General features: G+C 38.1%; 1 long non-coding RNA gene across 2 annotated transcripts in view; it reads right to left on the reverse strand.

Moving 5' to 3' along the window:
* Nucleotides 1-15,432, reverse strand: part of LOC138918801 (uncharacterized) — a 28,064-nt gene extending 12,632 nt beyond the window's left edge. For both annotated transcript variants that reach the window (XR_011428564.1, XR_011428563.1), the window contains exons 1-3: nucleotides 15,295-15,432; nucleotides 11,785-11,838; nucleotides 8,478-9,067 (exon numbers count right to left, since the gene is read on the reverse strand). This is a non-coding gene — a long non-coding RNA (uncharacterized lncRNA). The remainder of the gene's footprint in view (nucleotides 1-8,477; nucleotides 9,068-11,784; nucleotides 11,839-15,294) is intronic.
* Nucleotides 15,433-15,749: the final 317 nt, after the last annotated feature.

The raw sequence follows: 15,749 nt of genomic DNA on the forward strand, positions 1-15,749 counted from the left end.
GACCTCTCCCATCCAAATTTCAGTTTTGCTAAATACAACAAAATCTTTCTTCCCCACTCAGAAAGCATATCTGAGTGTCACTGAAGGTGACATTATTGAAGAAATAATTTGAGCCCACTTAAATATATTTAAGATATAAATTATTCACAATCCTTGTTACCTTTTCTTTTTGAGAAGATCACTTTCAACCCCCTTGACAATTGATTGCACTAAAATTAGTAACACCTAACACAAGGCTGAGTTACTTTACAGGAGTCATTTATGATGATATGGCACTGTTTAAAGTGTTACATTATGAAAGAAATGAGTCCAAATAAAAACACCTTTTTTAGGATATATATTAATGGCACAGATAAGATCAATGAAAAACCACATTGACACCAATTCATAGTCATTTCATCATTTTTAATTTTAATTCCAATGACTGAAATTCTTATTTAACATCCATCCCCAAATTATTTCTACCATTCTCCTTATAAATTGCAAATCACTATCAACTATAGGAAGTTAATATTTGACTATTACTTTCTTGGAGATAAAAATAATGAATACATGCTTCAGTCACATGTGAAGAAAAACATAAGGACTGTAATTAACTGGATGTAAAATTCAGCAGAGAAAGGTGGAAAAACAAAGATGTTAGTAACTAAAGATATCAGGGTACCAAAAAAATGTGGTACTCTTTGTGATCAAATCGCTTTGTTTTGTTTTGTGTTTTAATATTGTATTAGTTTCCTAGGGCTGCCATAAAAAAAATCACAAACTATGTGGCTTAAAACAACAGATGTTTACTGTCTCACAGTTCTGAAGGTTAGAAATCCAAACCAAGGTGTTAGTAAGGCCACGCACCCTCCAAAGCTGCTAGGGGAGGACCCTTCCTCGCCTCTTCCACTTCTGCTGGCCCCAGGAGTTCCCTGACTAGGGGCACCGCAATGCCAGTCTCTGCCTCCATCTTCACATGGCTGTCTTCCCTCTGTCTCAGAACATAGAACAGATCCCGGGTTTTCCAGAAACAACCGCAACTAGCTGGAAGAGCTTTTCTCCACACCCTCAACTACAGAATCTATATAGTCCTTACACCAGCCTGCCATCTGGATCTCTGAAGGGAAGGCAAAGTCCCAAATGAGGCAGATAAATATCAAGGGGAATTCAAGCAAGGGTATGGTCTTGAAAGTATTCAAAGTATTAAAGAAAAGAGAGAGAGAAAGACAGAGACAGAGAAGCTCAGAGACAAAGAGGTGAATATAGCTTAGAAAAGACAGATGGAAACAGCCTGAAAGAAAACAGTTTAAGAAACGGAAAAGCAGATGATAGAGAGGTAGACAGATGATAGAGAGACAGATGATAGAAAGATAGATACACAGATAAGCTAATGTCAGTTAGAAAGACATTCGCAGACATGAATAAATTTCTTAAATAAAAGCCTAAACAATTAATGAATCAAAATAAATAATTAGAATTAAAGAATTTGTAGTAAAAAGACTGGCAGTGATCAGTGAATCTATTTAAATGTAAAATGAAAACTAAAATCTACTAAAACTAAAATGTGTCATGACTATGAGCAATGGGTGGTATTTAAGAAAGGAAATTCCCTTTGACCTTGATATTAGGAATATTCTGTTTTATATATCACCTGAATCACTGGCATGTTGAAAGTGTAGAGAAAGAAACAGAATCAGCACAAAACTTGGTTTTGTGAAGATCCATGTATAGTAGATTAATGTTATAAATGTGGTTAATAGATGTCTCAACTTTTAGAATCAACCTAAAATTAGTATATTGAAAGTTAATTCTCTTATAGGACGGAGTATAAATGTTATCAATCTAGTAAATTGTCCATATTGGCAAGAAAAAGAATGAATGAGAAGTGAAGTGGAGGGACCAGAAGGTCTCTGAAATCTCAAAAATAAGACATATAAAAGGACTAACACCAGATGTACAGCCAAAAGTTGATGCGAAAGAAATAGCAGGGGAAGCATATTACTTAAATTTTAAGTGTAATGAATTGTTAAAAAGACTGATATAGCTATAAAATTTGGAAGGGAGGAGGGGAGGTGAAGATGTTGTAAATAGCTCAATCTTTATATATTTTAGTAGGAGATCACTAGTTGGATATTGTTAATAAATTACGGAAAAGAGGCATAAGAATTGTATTTAGAGATATAGAGGTAATTAGAAAAAGAAGTGAAATAAAAATTGTTTAGAAGTGCTTTCCTCTGCAGCACAGTGCTGGAGCGGGGAAAGATGAAGAGGAGGCCACCGCTTTCTGTTATAAACATTTAATCAGAGTTAATCATTTACATATATTACCTTAATAATTTTAAAAGAGAATTTATCTACTTCTAGCCCAGTAATCAGCTGCATGCCAAGGAGTTTAAGGTGGAGTATAAAATTTAAGCAGGCTTTTCTCTGAGCAATAGGCACCTTTTGGCCTTACACTAATATAATTAAGAAGAATTACTTAGTTACTCTTTGAATAACAAACAGTCTGATAAAAAGTGAGTTTCTGATCCACCTCTGTTGGGGAAAAAACTAGAAGATTTGAATAGCTGTTTCTTTTAGGTTTTGGTGTTTTTTTTTTTTTTTGAAGATTAGCCCTAAGCTAACATCCGTGCCCATCTTCCTCTACTTTATATGTGGGATGCCTGCCACAGCATGGCTTGACAAGCGGTCCAGGCCTAGGATCCCAATCTAGGATCCCAACCTAGGATCCCAACAGGCAAACTCTAGGCCACCGAAGTAGAGCGCATGAACTTAACTGCTGCTCCACCAGGCCAGCCCCTCTCTTAATTAAGTTTTGCCCAATCAGGCACTCTGCTACATAGATCATGTTAAGAGAAGGAAGATGGGGATAAAAATACCATTAAATCTTACAATTAGAACGATGTTGGTAACTTCCAAATGAGAGGTTAAGATGAGTGCTGGTACTGAAAGGAGTTAAGGAATAAGCAGAAGGCAAAAAATAGAAACAATATAGGTTAGCCTTAAAAGAATAAGGAAGGGATAAATGTATAAACCAATGTCCTTATTTTCTTCCAGATCCTCAAGCATGTCAATGTACCCTTAATCCCTCTCTGCTCTTTATTCCCAACATCTTCCTCTCACACCACCTTACTCCCAACTTCACTTTCTTTTGTTTACTCATCCTGCATGACTCATTTGAAGTGTCACCTCCTCTCAGAAGTCTTCCCTCACTAACCTGGATATGATTGCCTTGCTTGCGCATACAGAGTACCACATGCTCCCCCCATTATAGGAATAATCATATTGTCTTATCCTAGAAGGCAGATCCCATGTCTATTCTGCCCTCCGTGGTATCTCCAGTGCACTAACAGGACCTGGCACAATCAATACTTCCTAGTGAACGAATTTTTAAAGATGAATAAGTGAGTAAATGAATGAAATGAACGCATTGTTGAGAACTGTGGTTTGAGGTTTTGGAGGGAAGTAGGACATTTTCTTTGTTTTATGAGGAGAAATGTGTTGAGAATACTACTTCAGGATGAGACTATTTATTTTCATTTTTTACTTTTCAGAAAGAGTCAGCCAAGAGAGAGAATAGAAATGCAACCAATCGCTACTTAGTGGAGTAATGCCTTGGAGAAACGCTTCTCAAAATTTCAGTGCAAATGACCTGGGTATCACGTTAAAAACACAGACTGATTCAGTGGGCCTGGGATGGTGCCTGTGATTCTTCTTTTCTAAAAACCTCCCAAGTAATTCTGCAGCTGTTGGTCTGGGCACCAAACTTTAAGTAACACTATACTGGAAAATACAGGAGAGAGTGGGCCCACGGAAACAGCAAGGAGGCGTGTTTACCCTAGCAAGGAAGAGACATTCCAATTTATACAGGCAGGTGTATAGACGGATGAAGACAGAGAAACTTGAAGAAGGAAAAAGAGAAACTGAAATATTCTCATGGGATAGTCTCAATTCCCCAATAAATAAGTAGAAGATTCGTTAAATATTAAAAAATAGAAAGAGACTAGGACTTGCACAAAGAGGATATGTTTTGGAAAAGCTGCCATATGACAGCTTTTTTATGACATAGGGAAGGCCATATGACAGTGGTTCTTTTGACTGCCCAACCAATACATTCACCTGAGGACTTATTAAGAATTTTAATACTCAGCCCACACAGCAGACCAATTAATCAGAATCTCTTGGGTGTGTCCCTGGCATCAGTAATTTTAGAGCTTCTAAGGATGAGAATTACTGTTGTTACAAAGTGCAATTGTGTGCTGCATAACAACGTATTGGTCAACGACAGACCACGTATACAATGGTGGTCCCATAAGATTAGTACCATATTGCCCAGGGGTGTGGTAGGCTATACCATCTAGGTTTATGTAAGTACATTCTATGATGTTCACACAACAATGAAATCACCTAACGATGCATTTCTCGGAACGTATCTCCATCGTTAAGCAACGCATGGCTGTACCGAAGTCAATTTGGCAGCTGCTGGCAATTTGAAGCAGGAGGACGCTATAGTTCTCCTGTCCTAAAACTTCACTGCCAGCTGGCGTGTTACCATGACAGTAAGTCTCAGACTGAAGTTTTCCACATTTATAAGAAGGTACAAAAATACTTAAAGCCACGTTAATGTAAACTAGATGAAGTCTCAGCCTTCTAACCTTTCAGGCACTCCAACTAGCATCTTGATGAAAAGTTCAACCAAGGCAAATTTGGCAAATATTTGCTGGCAAAAGATGATCACCTAATATGATCCTTTCTAGTTGAATCAAGAGAAAAATCCCCTAACCAAGTGAAGGGGACAAGTCTTCCTGGGGCACTAGAATTAGGGTGCTACTCCAGAGCTGTTAGCCTGCTGAGTTCCCTAGATTTTGATACCCTGTTAATGGATGGCTGGGCATTATTATTTTTTTTTTTTTAAGATTTTATTTTTTTCCTTTTTCTCCCCAAAGCTCCCCCATACATGGTTGTATATTCTTCCTTGTGGGTCCTTCTAGTTGTGGCATGTGGGACGCTGCCTCAGCGTGGTTTGATGAGCAGTGCCATGTCCACGCCCAGGTTTCAAACCAACGAAACACTGGGCTGCCTGCAGTGGAGCGCGCGAACTTAACCACTTGGCCACGGGGCCAGCCCCCCTGGGCATTATTTTTAATCAGTCACATATCTTGTACAACAGTCATTTTGCCAATGAAAATTTATTTTTACCATTCCTTATGTTAATTAACAAATTCTCTAGTGCAGATTTAGATAACACTAATTAAATGGCTTGCTGTACCTGTGGCTAAAGTGTGGGCCTTTGATTAAAGTCTTTGAAATGTTAATTAACCACTCTGAATTGTAAACAACTGATTCTGGTACTTAAAATTTAAACAACATTTCCTAAAGTGTCGATTGAAGTTAATATCAGCAAACATTGTCATCCTGTCTTTGTCTACATGGGGAGTGGGGGCTGTTTGGGACTTTTTGGTTGTTATTACCACATAATTGACGGGTGGTTAGTGAATGGGAGCCACAGTTGCTAGAAATATTGCAAGACATAGAATAGTCTCTTACAAAAAAGGATTGGACTGAGTCTCACACAATTTCAACAAACATTTGTTTACCAAATATTAACTCTTTTCATCTTCCAGTAAATTGCCTCCTTTCCTTTGAAGGCCCAGACCCGGCTCCTCCTCTCCTTAGTCTAGAATGACATATATACCTCATTTTGCCTGACGGTCTTTGGAATTTTTCATCCTTATGAGAATTCCCTGTGTGCACATATTAAATTTGATTTTCTCCTGTTAACCTGCCTTATGTTATTTTAATTGTTCAACCAGCCACAGGAACCAAGAGGGGAAGGGGGGAGTGTTCCCTTCCTCCACACCTGCCATATATTTTAGTAAGTGAATATCTTATTCATACACATCTGAACCCAGACTTCATCTCTGCTTTACATAAAAGCATAACATATGTCTGCAGCCTTTTAGAGAACACAATTTTCCAACGATGCAAGTGACGTATGAATCAAGGGGAAATACTTGTTTAGTTTCAATCTTTATCAAGAATTGCTTAAAATTACAGAAATAATGTGACCACCAATGGCAAAGAAACTAATACTCGCTGAACACAACACACCTGTATCAGTCTGCATCTGTGGCTGTTGCAGTCACAGTAATATTAAACATTGGTGCAAGCATCTGGCTATTTTATTATGCCTTTTAGTGTAAATTGTACATGACTTGTATGAAACAAAATTCATGTAATTGTATTGTAACTTTCCTTTTATGTCTCTCTTATGTTACAGCTGTTTCATTTATAACTTGATTTTTTAAAATTCTGTGCATAAGTAGGTCATATTATTTATGTTTCATTTTATAATAGTAACGGAAGAGTTAAACTATTAAACCGCTGTGCTACCCTGAGCTGGTTTAGGGTAAATTATAGGTATTATCATAGTTTTCGAATAAAGCTATTGAAAAGAGTTATGCAGCAGAAGATAGACAGCATGTTTTCAAAGTGGACCTAATCACATTGTTTTGTGTTTTCTATTAATGCTCATTAATCGATCTATAAGCATAGTTGTTCCTGAAGATTATGGCAGAAAAAAAGAGGTGAGAATCACTTTGTCTACATTCTTAAACTCATCTAACAAGATGAGGAAGTATGTTGTGTGTAATAGATGTGTGGATAACAGGAGACGGAGAGCAGTAAAGACTTCGCCTTCTGTCAAAACAAAAGTTGAACCAAAGTTAAACAGGTAAGACTTTATTGAAAGTTGTTGCAATAGAAGAGAGAAACCAGAATACAGTCAGAACTCCACTCCATTTAAACAAGGGACAGCAGAGTTTTTGCAAAGCTGGGTGGGGGCTCATAGGTCGTTTGTATTTTCTCATTGGTGTTACCCGGAGGAAAAATAAACCTTCTCATATTTTCGTGAGAGAAGGTAGTTTTACAACTTAGAGCAGGCACCCACCTAAGTTAGGCCCCTCCCCTCCCACAGAAACCAGGAAATAGGAATGCTACCTCCCTTGATATCTACATTTCAAAGAGATGGCAACCAGGTCCCTGAGAGAGACATTCCTGGGTTGTAAAACGTCAAGGGGTGAGAAAGAGTTTACAATGACAGGTTTTCCAAATAAAAATTCTCTAAGAAAAGGGATGTCAGGGCCTAGAGTCAGGAAGAAGCCTATCTAAAGTTTAGTCAAGATGAGGGAAGCATTCAGGCAATCTTTGTAACCTCCATATTAATGATGCTGAGAACCATAAGCTTATTTCAGTGATACTGCAATAAGCCCCAAGGTATTTACAATTCTTCTTTTACTTGAGGACGCAACTATATTTTGAATCCTTCCCCAGGTTTCTTGGTCTGATTCCTCTGCTTACTAAAGTTTTGAGGATAAGGCAAAGACCAATTCCCACATAGATTCTATCAACTGTGAAGGACATACAATGACTGATAATAATGTACATATGGATGATAAGTTCAGATATGTCTGTTAACAATTGCTATTGCACTATATTTATATCTTAACACGCAAGATGAATATCACATTTTATTGATATGTAAGTATTGCTCCAATTGCTACAATTTTATCATGATTTATCCTGTTAACATTAACAATATGAATAATTATTTAAATGACTGAGCAATGATACATCGATTTCCCTTTACAAAATTCAGATTTAAGAGGCAGCATGCACGTTTTGTATACTTATTAAAGCTGATATACTTCTGATATACTCCTGCTAAATAGATTTTCATTTATATGATACTCTATTGGTAGAGAACTAAGGGTTTAGTACAGAACGTGCATTGCATGTTTAACGTACAAGAAAGTACCCCCAAAAAAGCTTTTGTTGTTGTCTTCACTTGAAAATATCTGTTTATGCAAGGCTGGAAGTTGAACAAAATATTTTCTTATGAAACCATTAAGCAAGAATTCATTTATCCCTAAGGATAGAAATAGTTGTCGCTGTATAGACGTGGCTCTAGAATAGATCTAATATTTCTAAATTTGCAGTCAGTTCTATTCGAGTTTTCCCTAGGTGTATCCCCAGACACCAATAAGTATTTGAAAAGGATACTGTTATGTGTTTTCTTTCTCTTTCTTATTACTTATGTGTATCATCTACCCTTCACATTTGTCCCTAAGAAGTTGATTTAAACACAGTTCTCATAACATGGCATCTGGGAGGCAGGGTACATTTTCTGAGTAAAGAAGCAAAAATATGTGCATTTTCCCCTTTCGAATTCTTGCTAGCCTTTCTTATTTAGCCTCTTGTGTAGACATCCTTCTATAGGTTACAATCTGCCTTAAAGAAGCCCAATATACAAATTTAAAAGTTATAAAACACATAAACAAGGTGATAACATTTATGTTGTAAAAGCATCTGCTATGAAAAGCGAGATCACCTGGTACATTTGCTATTGAATCTGATCATTCTTTAAAATCCAATTTACTCACCCACAACTTCTCAAGAATACTAAAACAAAAATTGTTTAAAATGAGGCAACTCACCTGCATTGGAGGTCCACGTGCTGTGAGGGAATGAAGTGACCCTTCCAGAACTCGAGGCAGCCTGGCGGGGCAGAAGCAGTAGATTGAAAAGCCGGTGAACAAGAATCGGAATTTCAAACATGTCGTCTTGTGGCCCACGTTCTCTTATTTGTCTCAGAGTGAAAACAAGAATGACTTAATCTTTTTCTTGTCTGTATTCCAATATCTGAATATGATTATTAAGCTGTTCTTCATCTTTCTCTTAATGTTAACACATCAGAAATTTGCATTGTTTAACTCTCTTTATTCTTTTACAATCATTTGATAATTTTTCTCCTTTTTGTTTCTTATGTTCCTCTTTAGTTTTGCAGTTCACATGAGAAAAGGAGTAAAGTCAGAAATGCACAATCTGATGGGGCTCCTTCAAATGTACGGTTCAGTAGCAACTACATGGTTCTGACGTCTCCTTTGATCCAAATCCATTTTCTCCAGAAAACTGTCCAAAGATTCTACCTGAAGGATCATTGATGGCTTTCTTTTTCTCTATTTCCCAAATTTCAATGTGTATTTAAATCGAGTCAGCAGCTTCATTGTGTTTAGATGACACTAACCTGGTAATAGAATCATATTAACATTTAAAACAAAAACAAAATCGATTCCCCTTGCTTTGATTCTCCCTTCTCTGGAAGCATCCAAACTGCCCTAAATTCTTCTCTGATCAGTTTCATTTTCTTAGGACTGTGTTTGTCACTTACCCACCAAATATTGACCTTGGTTATCCCCTGCTGTGTCTGTGGTTTTTCACACTCCTGCTCTATTTCCATGTGGTGTCTATTGCCAAAAGCATCAAGACTTGCACCAAAGGCGGCATCATTCATGTTGAAGGCACCAAGACCCAGGCAATTTTCTATTCTAAGTGTAAGCTAGTCCGCATAGACATTATGCACTGCACCTGCAATGCAAACGCTGCTCTTCTGCTTTAAAAGACAAAAATGGTGCTTTCGATGTCATACGTAAAATATAAAGCAGCTGCCACTAGAGCTTTTCTTCTTCTTTCATTGCAGCTTTCTCTCTCTGGAGCTTAGACATAAATTCATGGATGTGGAGCAGAGAAGAATCTAATGAGAGCCCACAGCTTTACCTCCAATCAGTCTTTATCTGATACTGATGCAGTGTCTTTAAACCAAACTTACACTTCCTTATTGTTTTATTTTCGGCTGTTTGTTTTCCTCAAGGATTTTCTTTGTTTTTGATTATACAGACATTCAGAGAGATGAATTTTCCCAATGTGACTGAGCCCTGCACAGCCCCTTCCACAATGGGTTAAAGAGGTGGGTCCACGTTCTGTTCTGAGCTGCTTTGGGATGCATATAGCACCCTTCCATAAATGGACTTCTTAACCTCCACATAGCACAGTCGTTTATTGTTGGTCGGCTGGTTTGGTTTTGTTTTGTTTTCCCCCCAGGTAGACAGAAGAGCAGTTAACATGGGGGAAAAAATAGTACCTATTTCCTGATCACTGGGCGTTCTCAGACCGAGCTAGAGTTAAGGGAATACCAGACCTCCAGCGGGGCACTGCCAACAGGAAGGACTCCAGAACCTCACTCTCCAGGAAGCAAAGGACAGCTCTTCCACCACGTCACCAACAAATTAAACAAACTAACCTCAAAACTGCAAAGACAACTTGAGTTCACACTGTAGTACTTTATTTCATACATTGTATCTATAGCTATGATAAATTCTATACTTAATTAGCATCTTCATCGTTTTCATATTTTTAAGATATGAACATAAAGTTCAAAGTTAACATAAATAATACAAATTGATAGGTTTAGAGAGTTACCAAAACTATTTTAATTTAGCAATATGCAAAAAGCTTTGCTTCATGGATAAAGAAACCATGGAGCCAATCAAACTACTTATGTGGAATTGGTAGCATGTTACTCTATTATGTGGTAGATGAAGGCCATTCTACATCCCCAAATTATAAAAACTGTTCTGCCAATGCTGAAAGAAAAAATTAACCTAAGGGGTGATTTTGTGGAAAGGTGATTTACTTTCAAGTGAGCATATTCTACTTTGGCTTTTTCCAGTTACTATCCTTCACTTTTTGAAGCAGTTATTCAGGAAAGGAAAAAGATAACTTTTAATTTATATATGTACTTACATAGACCCAAAGATACCCCACTAGAAACCAGCTCTGTTGGTTTTCCCCTCCCCGTCTCTGAGCAATATCCTGAATAGAATCTGTAGCTATCCATTCATTTGTGGGTATTAGAACTGTTTTTTTATTCAGTATTAAAAATCCTGGTCCAGTTTAATCTTAGTTAACATCAAATTTGGCTCCTTTTCTTGTTGGGCAGTTTCTTAGAATCCTTGGAACATCTCCCTTTGTCAATCGGTTATTGGTGTATGATAAACTGCACCAAAATTCAATGGTTTAAAAGAGCAATAAATTGTGATTTTTCAGATGTCATGGTTTGGCTTCATTTGAAGTGGCTCTGCTCCACCTGTCTTCAATCGTATCCTTCCTCTAGGTTGAATGAGCTAGCTGAGCCTAGTCTCCTCATGGGTATGGCAGAGGCATAAGAGAAAACAGGCTACAATATGCCAGCATACTTGAAATCTATGCTGTGTCACATCTGCTGTCATTTCAATGGCCAAAGTAAATTACATGGGCAAGTGCAACATCAGTGGAGCAGATATTGATTCCATGGAAGTGAAGGAAAGTGCATGAACATTTCTGGATAATAATCTAATCTACCACACTGTCCCATATCCCTACATCCTGCCCCATCCCCATTGCTATGGCACTCTTTCCTGAATTAGTGATGCAAATGCTGAGATCTTAACTGGTTTTTCTTGGCCTTTTTGTGCAGAAGTTGCCTCAGCCCAGAGGCAGTCCTTTCCACCCCCAGAGTAGTGTTTTTCCAATTTATTCTAGTCTGCTACCTTCTAAAGGGTATTTATAGCCCAAGGGAAAACTCAGCATCTTTGAGCCACCAAACTTTGGGAGTTGCGGTCACTTCTACAACATTCCTATCTCTTTGCTCCACACTGAAATGCATTTCCAGCAAGTCTCTTGCCATTTGGTCTTCCAGACAAGATGTAGGCATCACTCTCTATGCCCTCCCCAAACACCATGGGACAGAGATCAAGATTTACCAATATAGTCTCACCATGTTGGCACCAGAGATCCTTGAAGTCTTTATATAGCTGGATCATCAAGGTGGAAGAGAAGAAAAAAACCTCAAGCATCACAACTTATCCTTAAAGTTTAAACCTCCGTACCCTCTGCCATCTAGAGGACCACAAAGAGGCAACGTACCATCTTCAGAGCTCTGTTGTCCTTAAGTCTCCAATTCGGAGGGCAGAGCTGGAGCTGAATAAATGAAAAGAGAAAGTCCCCATGTTTATAATTGTGGTAGTATTTCCTTCCTTGACCCATTGCACAATACTGGTTTTCATAAATTATGGGCCAGAGTCACCTTGGCAGAAACCCACCTGGCATAACTTAAAGGGTTCACAGCATGCTCCAGTGCCTAAGCAGATTTTTCCTATCCAGGTGGCATAACATATAAAACTACACTATTACACACCATTCCTTTGAGTGAGCATCTGCGGGAAGTCTACATTTAGGAGTGATGTATCTCGGGGAGACCTAACTTTAAGTCACTGGTCCTTCATATGTTTGTTACTGTAGCCCTGGGTGTCACTGAGGAGTATGGCCAGACGTACGGGAAAGACAGTTCTGAAAGGAATCTGGGGGTCAGAAAAAGACCTCCTTTCAGCTTGTCTAAAGCTACTCCTAATTGACAGAATTGTTCAACATTTTCATTGCTGACATGTTAATGAATAGGGGTTTTTTTAATTACACATCGATGGATTTGCAAAAATTGAGATGAGAATTCCTGTGCTTGGCTTCTCTGCTAAGAACCTGTGATACTTGGGGCAAAGCTTTAGCACCTCGGGGCCTCATTTGAGCTTTTTTACATGTACAGGGTATTGTGGGTCTCACTGACAGAGGACATGTAAAAGTGCCTTAAAACTACAAAGTACTAGGTGATGAAGTGATCCTATCACCACAATTATTTCTGTCCTATATATTTAATTGAAAACTATGCTTCTAACTTCAAAGGTTAAGGAATTATAAGGCATTTTGGAATGCAGTACTTTGAATTTATTACTCACACAGTGTTCTGAAAGTGGGTAATATAATTGTAACCTCCATTATTTGGTACCTATTTGGAACATAAATTTCATAGACAGAATCTTTTAGGATGTGTTTTAGGTATTACGAGAATAATGAAATAATTTCCAAAGCACTCTGAGAATCTCAAAAAAATGACAAAATTATTCTCTTTTTTATTGGAAAATATTATATTTGGGGATCTTTTTGGCTAATTCCTGATTAAAGATCCCCCAATATTATATATATATATATATGCACTCAAAGTATTACCACATATATTTTAATTAAGATATATACGATTAACTGTTTTATGATGGTTGCCTGTAAAAAGAATAATAATGCTGGGTTTGACATGAAGAGTACATTTATTTTTACTTCCTTCAGTATCATCTCTGAAAGAATCCACATGACACACAACTACTGGTCCCTATGTTTGTTTCAAATTATTCTGATTCAATTTTTTAAGGAATTTAAATTAGTACATTTATAGAAAACCTAAATATAGCTTATTTGTCATTAATTTTGGCATATACACATTAGATGATAAATTTTGTAATGTACTATTTTAGTTTCCTAGGGCTGTTTTAATACAGTATCACACACTGGGTGACTTAGAACAGCAGAAATTTGTTGTCTCACAATTCTAGAGACTAGAACTCCAAAATCAAGGTGTCAGCAGGGCTGTGCTCTCTCTGAAGGATCCGTCCCTGCCTCTCCCGGGCTTCTGGTGGTTTGCCGGCACTCATCAGCATCTCTTGGCTTGGAGATGCATCATTCCAATCCCCCATGTTCACATCATGTTCTCCCTGTGTCTTCACATCGTCTTCCTTCTGTGCCTGTCTGTCTCTCTGTTCAAGTTTCCTCTTTTTATAAGGACATCAGCCATATTGGATTGGGACCTACCCTAACAACCTCATTTTGGCTTAACTCTGTAAAAACATCAAATTCATAGGAGCACAGTAGAAAGGTAGTTACCAAGGGCTGAGAGGAAGGAGAAATGGGGAGATGTTAGTCAACGGGTACAAACTTCCAGGTATAAGATAAGTTCTGAGGATCTAATATACATGATGACTACAGTAAACAACATTGTATTGTATACTGGAAAGTTGCTATGAGAGTAGAGAATTAATATTCTTATCATAACAACAACAATAATAAAATGATAATTACGTGAGGCACAGGATGTGTTAACTGACCTTATTATGGTAAACATTTCACAGTATATATATTTACCAAGTCATCACCCTGTATACCTTAAACTTATACAATATTATATGTCAATTATATCTCAATAAAGCTGGAAAAAATCTATTTCTAAATAAAGTAACATTTTGAAATACTGGTGCTTAGGACTTCAACATACCTTTTTTGGAGGGACACAATTTTCCCATAATGTGTACATTAGTTTTATTGAAATTATATGTGGCAAGATAATGGTAATGAAGGTGGTAAGTTTAAGTCTATGGAGTTGCAATAAAAAATTAAATGCTAATGAATATATTTATAACTCATAATTTCTCATAAGGAGCTTACTGTGTCATTCTATAAGGTGGAATTTCTATTGTAATATTTTTTTTTGAGGAAGATTAGCCCTGAGCTAACATCTGCCACCAATCCTCCTCTTTTTGCTGAGGAAGACTGGCCCTGAGCTAACATCCGTGCCCATCTTCCTCTACTTTATATGTGGGATGCCCACCACAGCATGGCTTGACAATCGGTGTGTAGGTCTGCATCTGGGATCAGAACCAGTGAACCCTGGGCCACCGAAGCAGAACATGCAAACTTAACCACTGCACCACCAGGCCAGCCTCCAATGTAATTTTTTTTTAATTGATCATCTTGTGGAATTAACTTGAACCAACGAAATACTGGGCCGCCTGCAGCGGAGTGCGCGAACATAACCACTTGGCCACAGGGCCAGCCCCTGGAATTAATTTGAAAGAACTGATGTCTTTATAATATTAAATATCCCAACCATGAATACAGTATTGTTTTGCATAAAATTTGTACTTTTACTGCTGTAATTGGTAACAAGGCCTATAAATTTATATAAATTAATAAAACATACCCATAAACATCTCTTTCTCTCCCTCCACCCCCTTTCTCTCTCTCTCTACACATGTTCACACATACATACATGCATGCATACATATATCCACATATTTTGAAGATATTACAGAGGGTATTATGACGGTGTTGGGAAGTGAAGTGAGGATAGGCATTAAGGAACAAATAACAAAACAAGAAAACAACTTTGCATGGCCTTTGATGTTGGTTTGCCAGTAAGTGAAGGGTGCATGCGATTAACTGACCTTGTGCACTAAAGGGCGAATAATTCAATTGCTAAATCAATTGTCTCTTTATGATTTTGACAACTTTTAGATGCTAAGAAAAATTTTTATATCCAACGCAGTAACAAATACAATCAGGGAATACGTTTTTTCTTACTAAGTAGACACACTGAGATGGTCCTTTAAGAGGACACCACCAAGGAATAATAGCAGCTTTAAAACTGGAAAGAAAAATGTTCTTTGCTGAAAGAGCAGGAAGAGAATGGAAAAAATATTTTCCTACTTTAGCTCTGCGTCCTCACTACGGGGACTTCTGAGTTCTGACTACCATTCAGCCCCCTATGGTTACACTTACAGCAGCGTAGTAAGAAAGCTTAGGCTGGGAACCACAGCTTCCAGAAAGGCAGCACCAGCCATTCGCTTTCCACAGGAGTTGTCTTCCCAGCAGTCTCTGCAGCAGCCCAGCCCAAGCTTTTCTACTTCTCCCCAGGTGATGGCTTAGGTGGAAGGGAATGTGAGTCACGTGAGGTGGATGTGGGCGTTGCTCTGCCTTAAAAGCTCTCTGAGGGGGCCGGCACGGTGGTGCAGCAGTTAAGTGCGCATGCTCCACTTCAGCGGCCTGGGGTTCGCCGGTTTAGATCCCGGGTGTGGACATGGCACCGTTTGGGACGTCATGCTGTGGCAGACACCACACTTAGACAGTAGAGGAAGATGGGCACGGACGTTAGCTCAGGGCCAGTCTTCCTCGGAAAAAAGAGGGAAAAAAAAAGCTCTCTGAGCATGTAATATCCCCAGTGGCATAGCTTCCAG

Source organism: Equus caballus, chromosome 18 (genome assembly GCF_041296265.1).
Source record: "Equus caballus isolate H_3958 breed thoroughbred chromosome 18, TB-T2T, whole genome shotgun sequence".
NCBI lineage: Eukaryota > Metazoa > Chordata > Mammalia > Perissodactyla > Equidae > Equus > Equus caballus.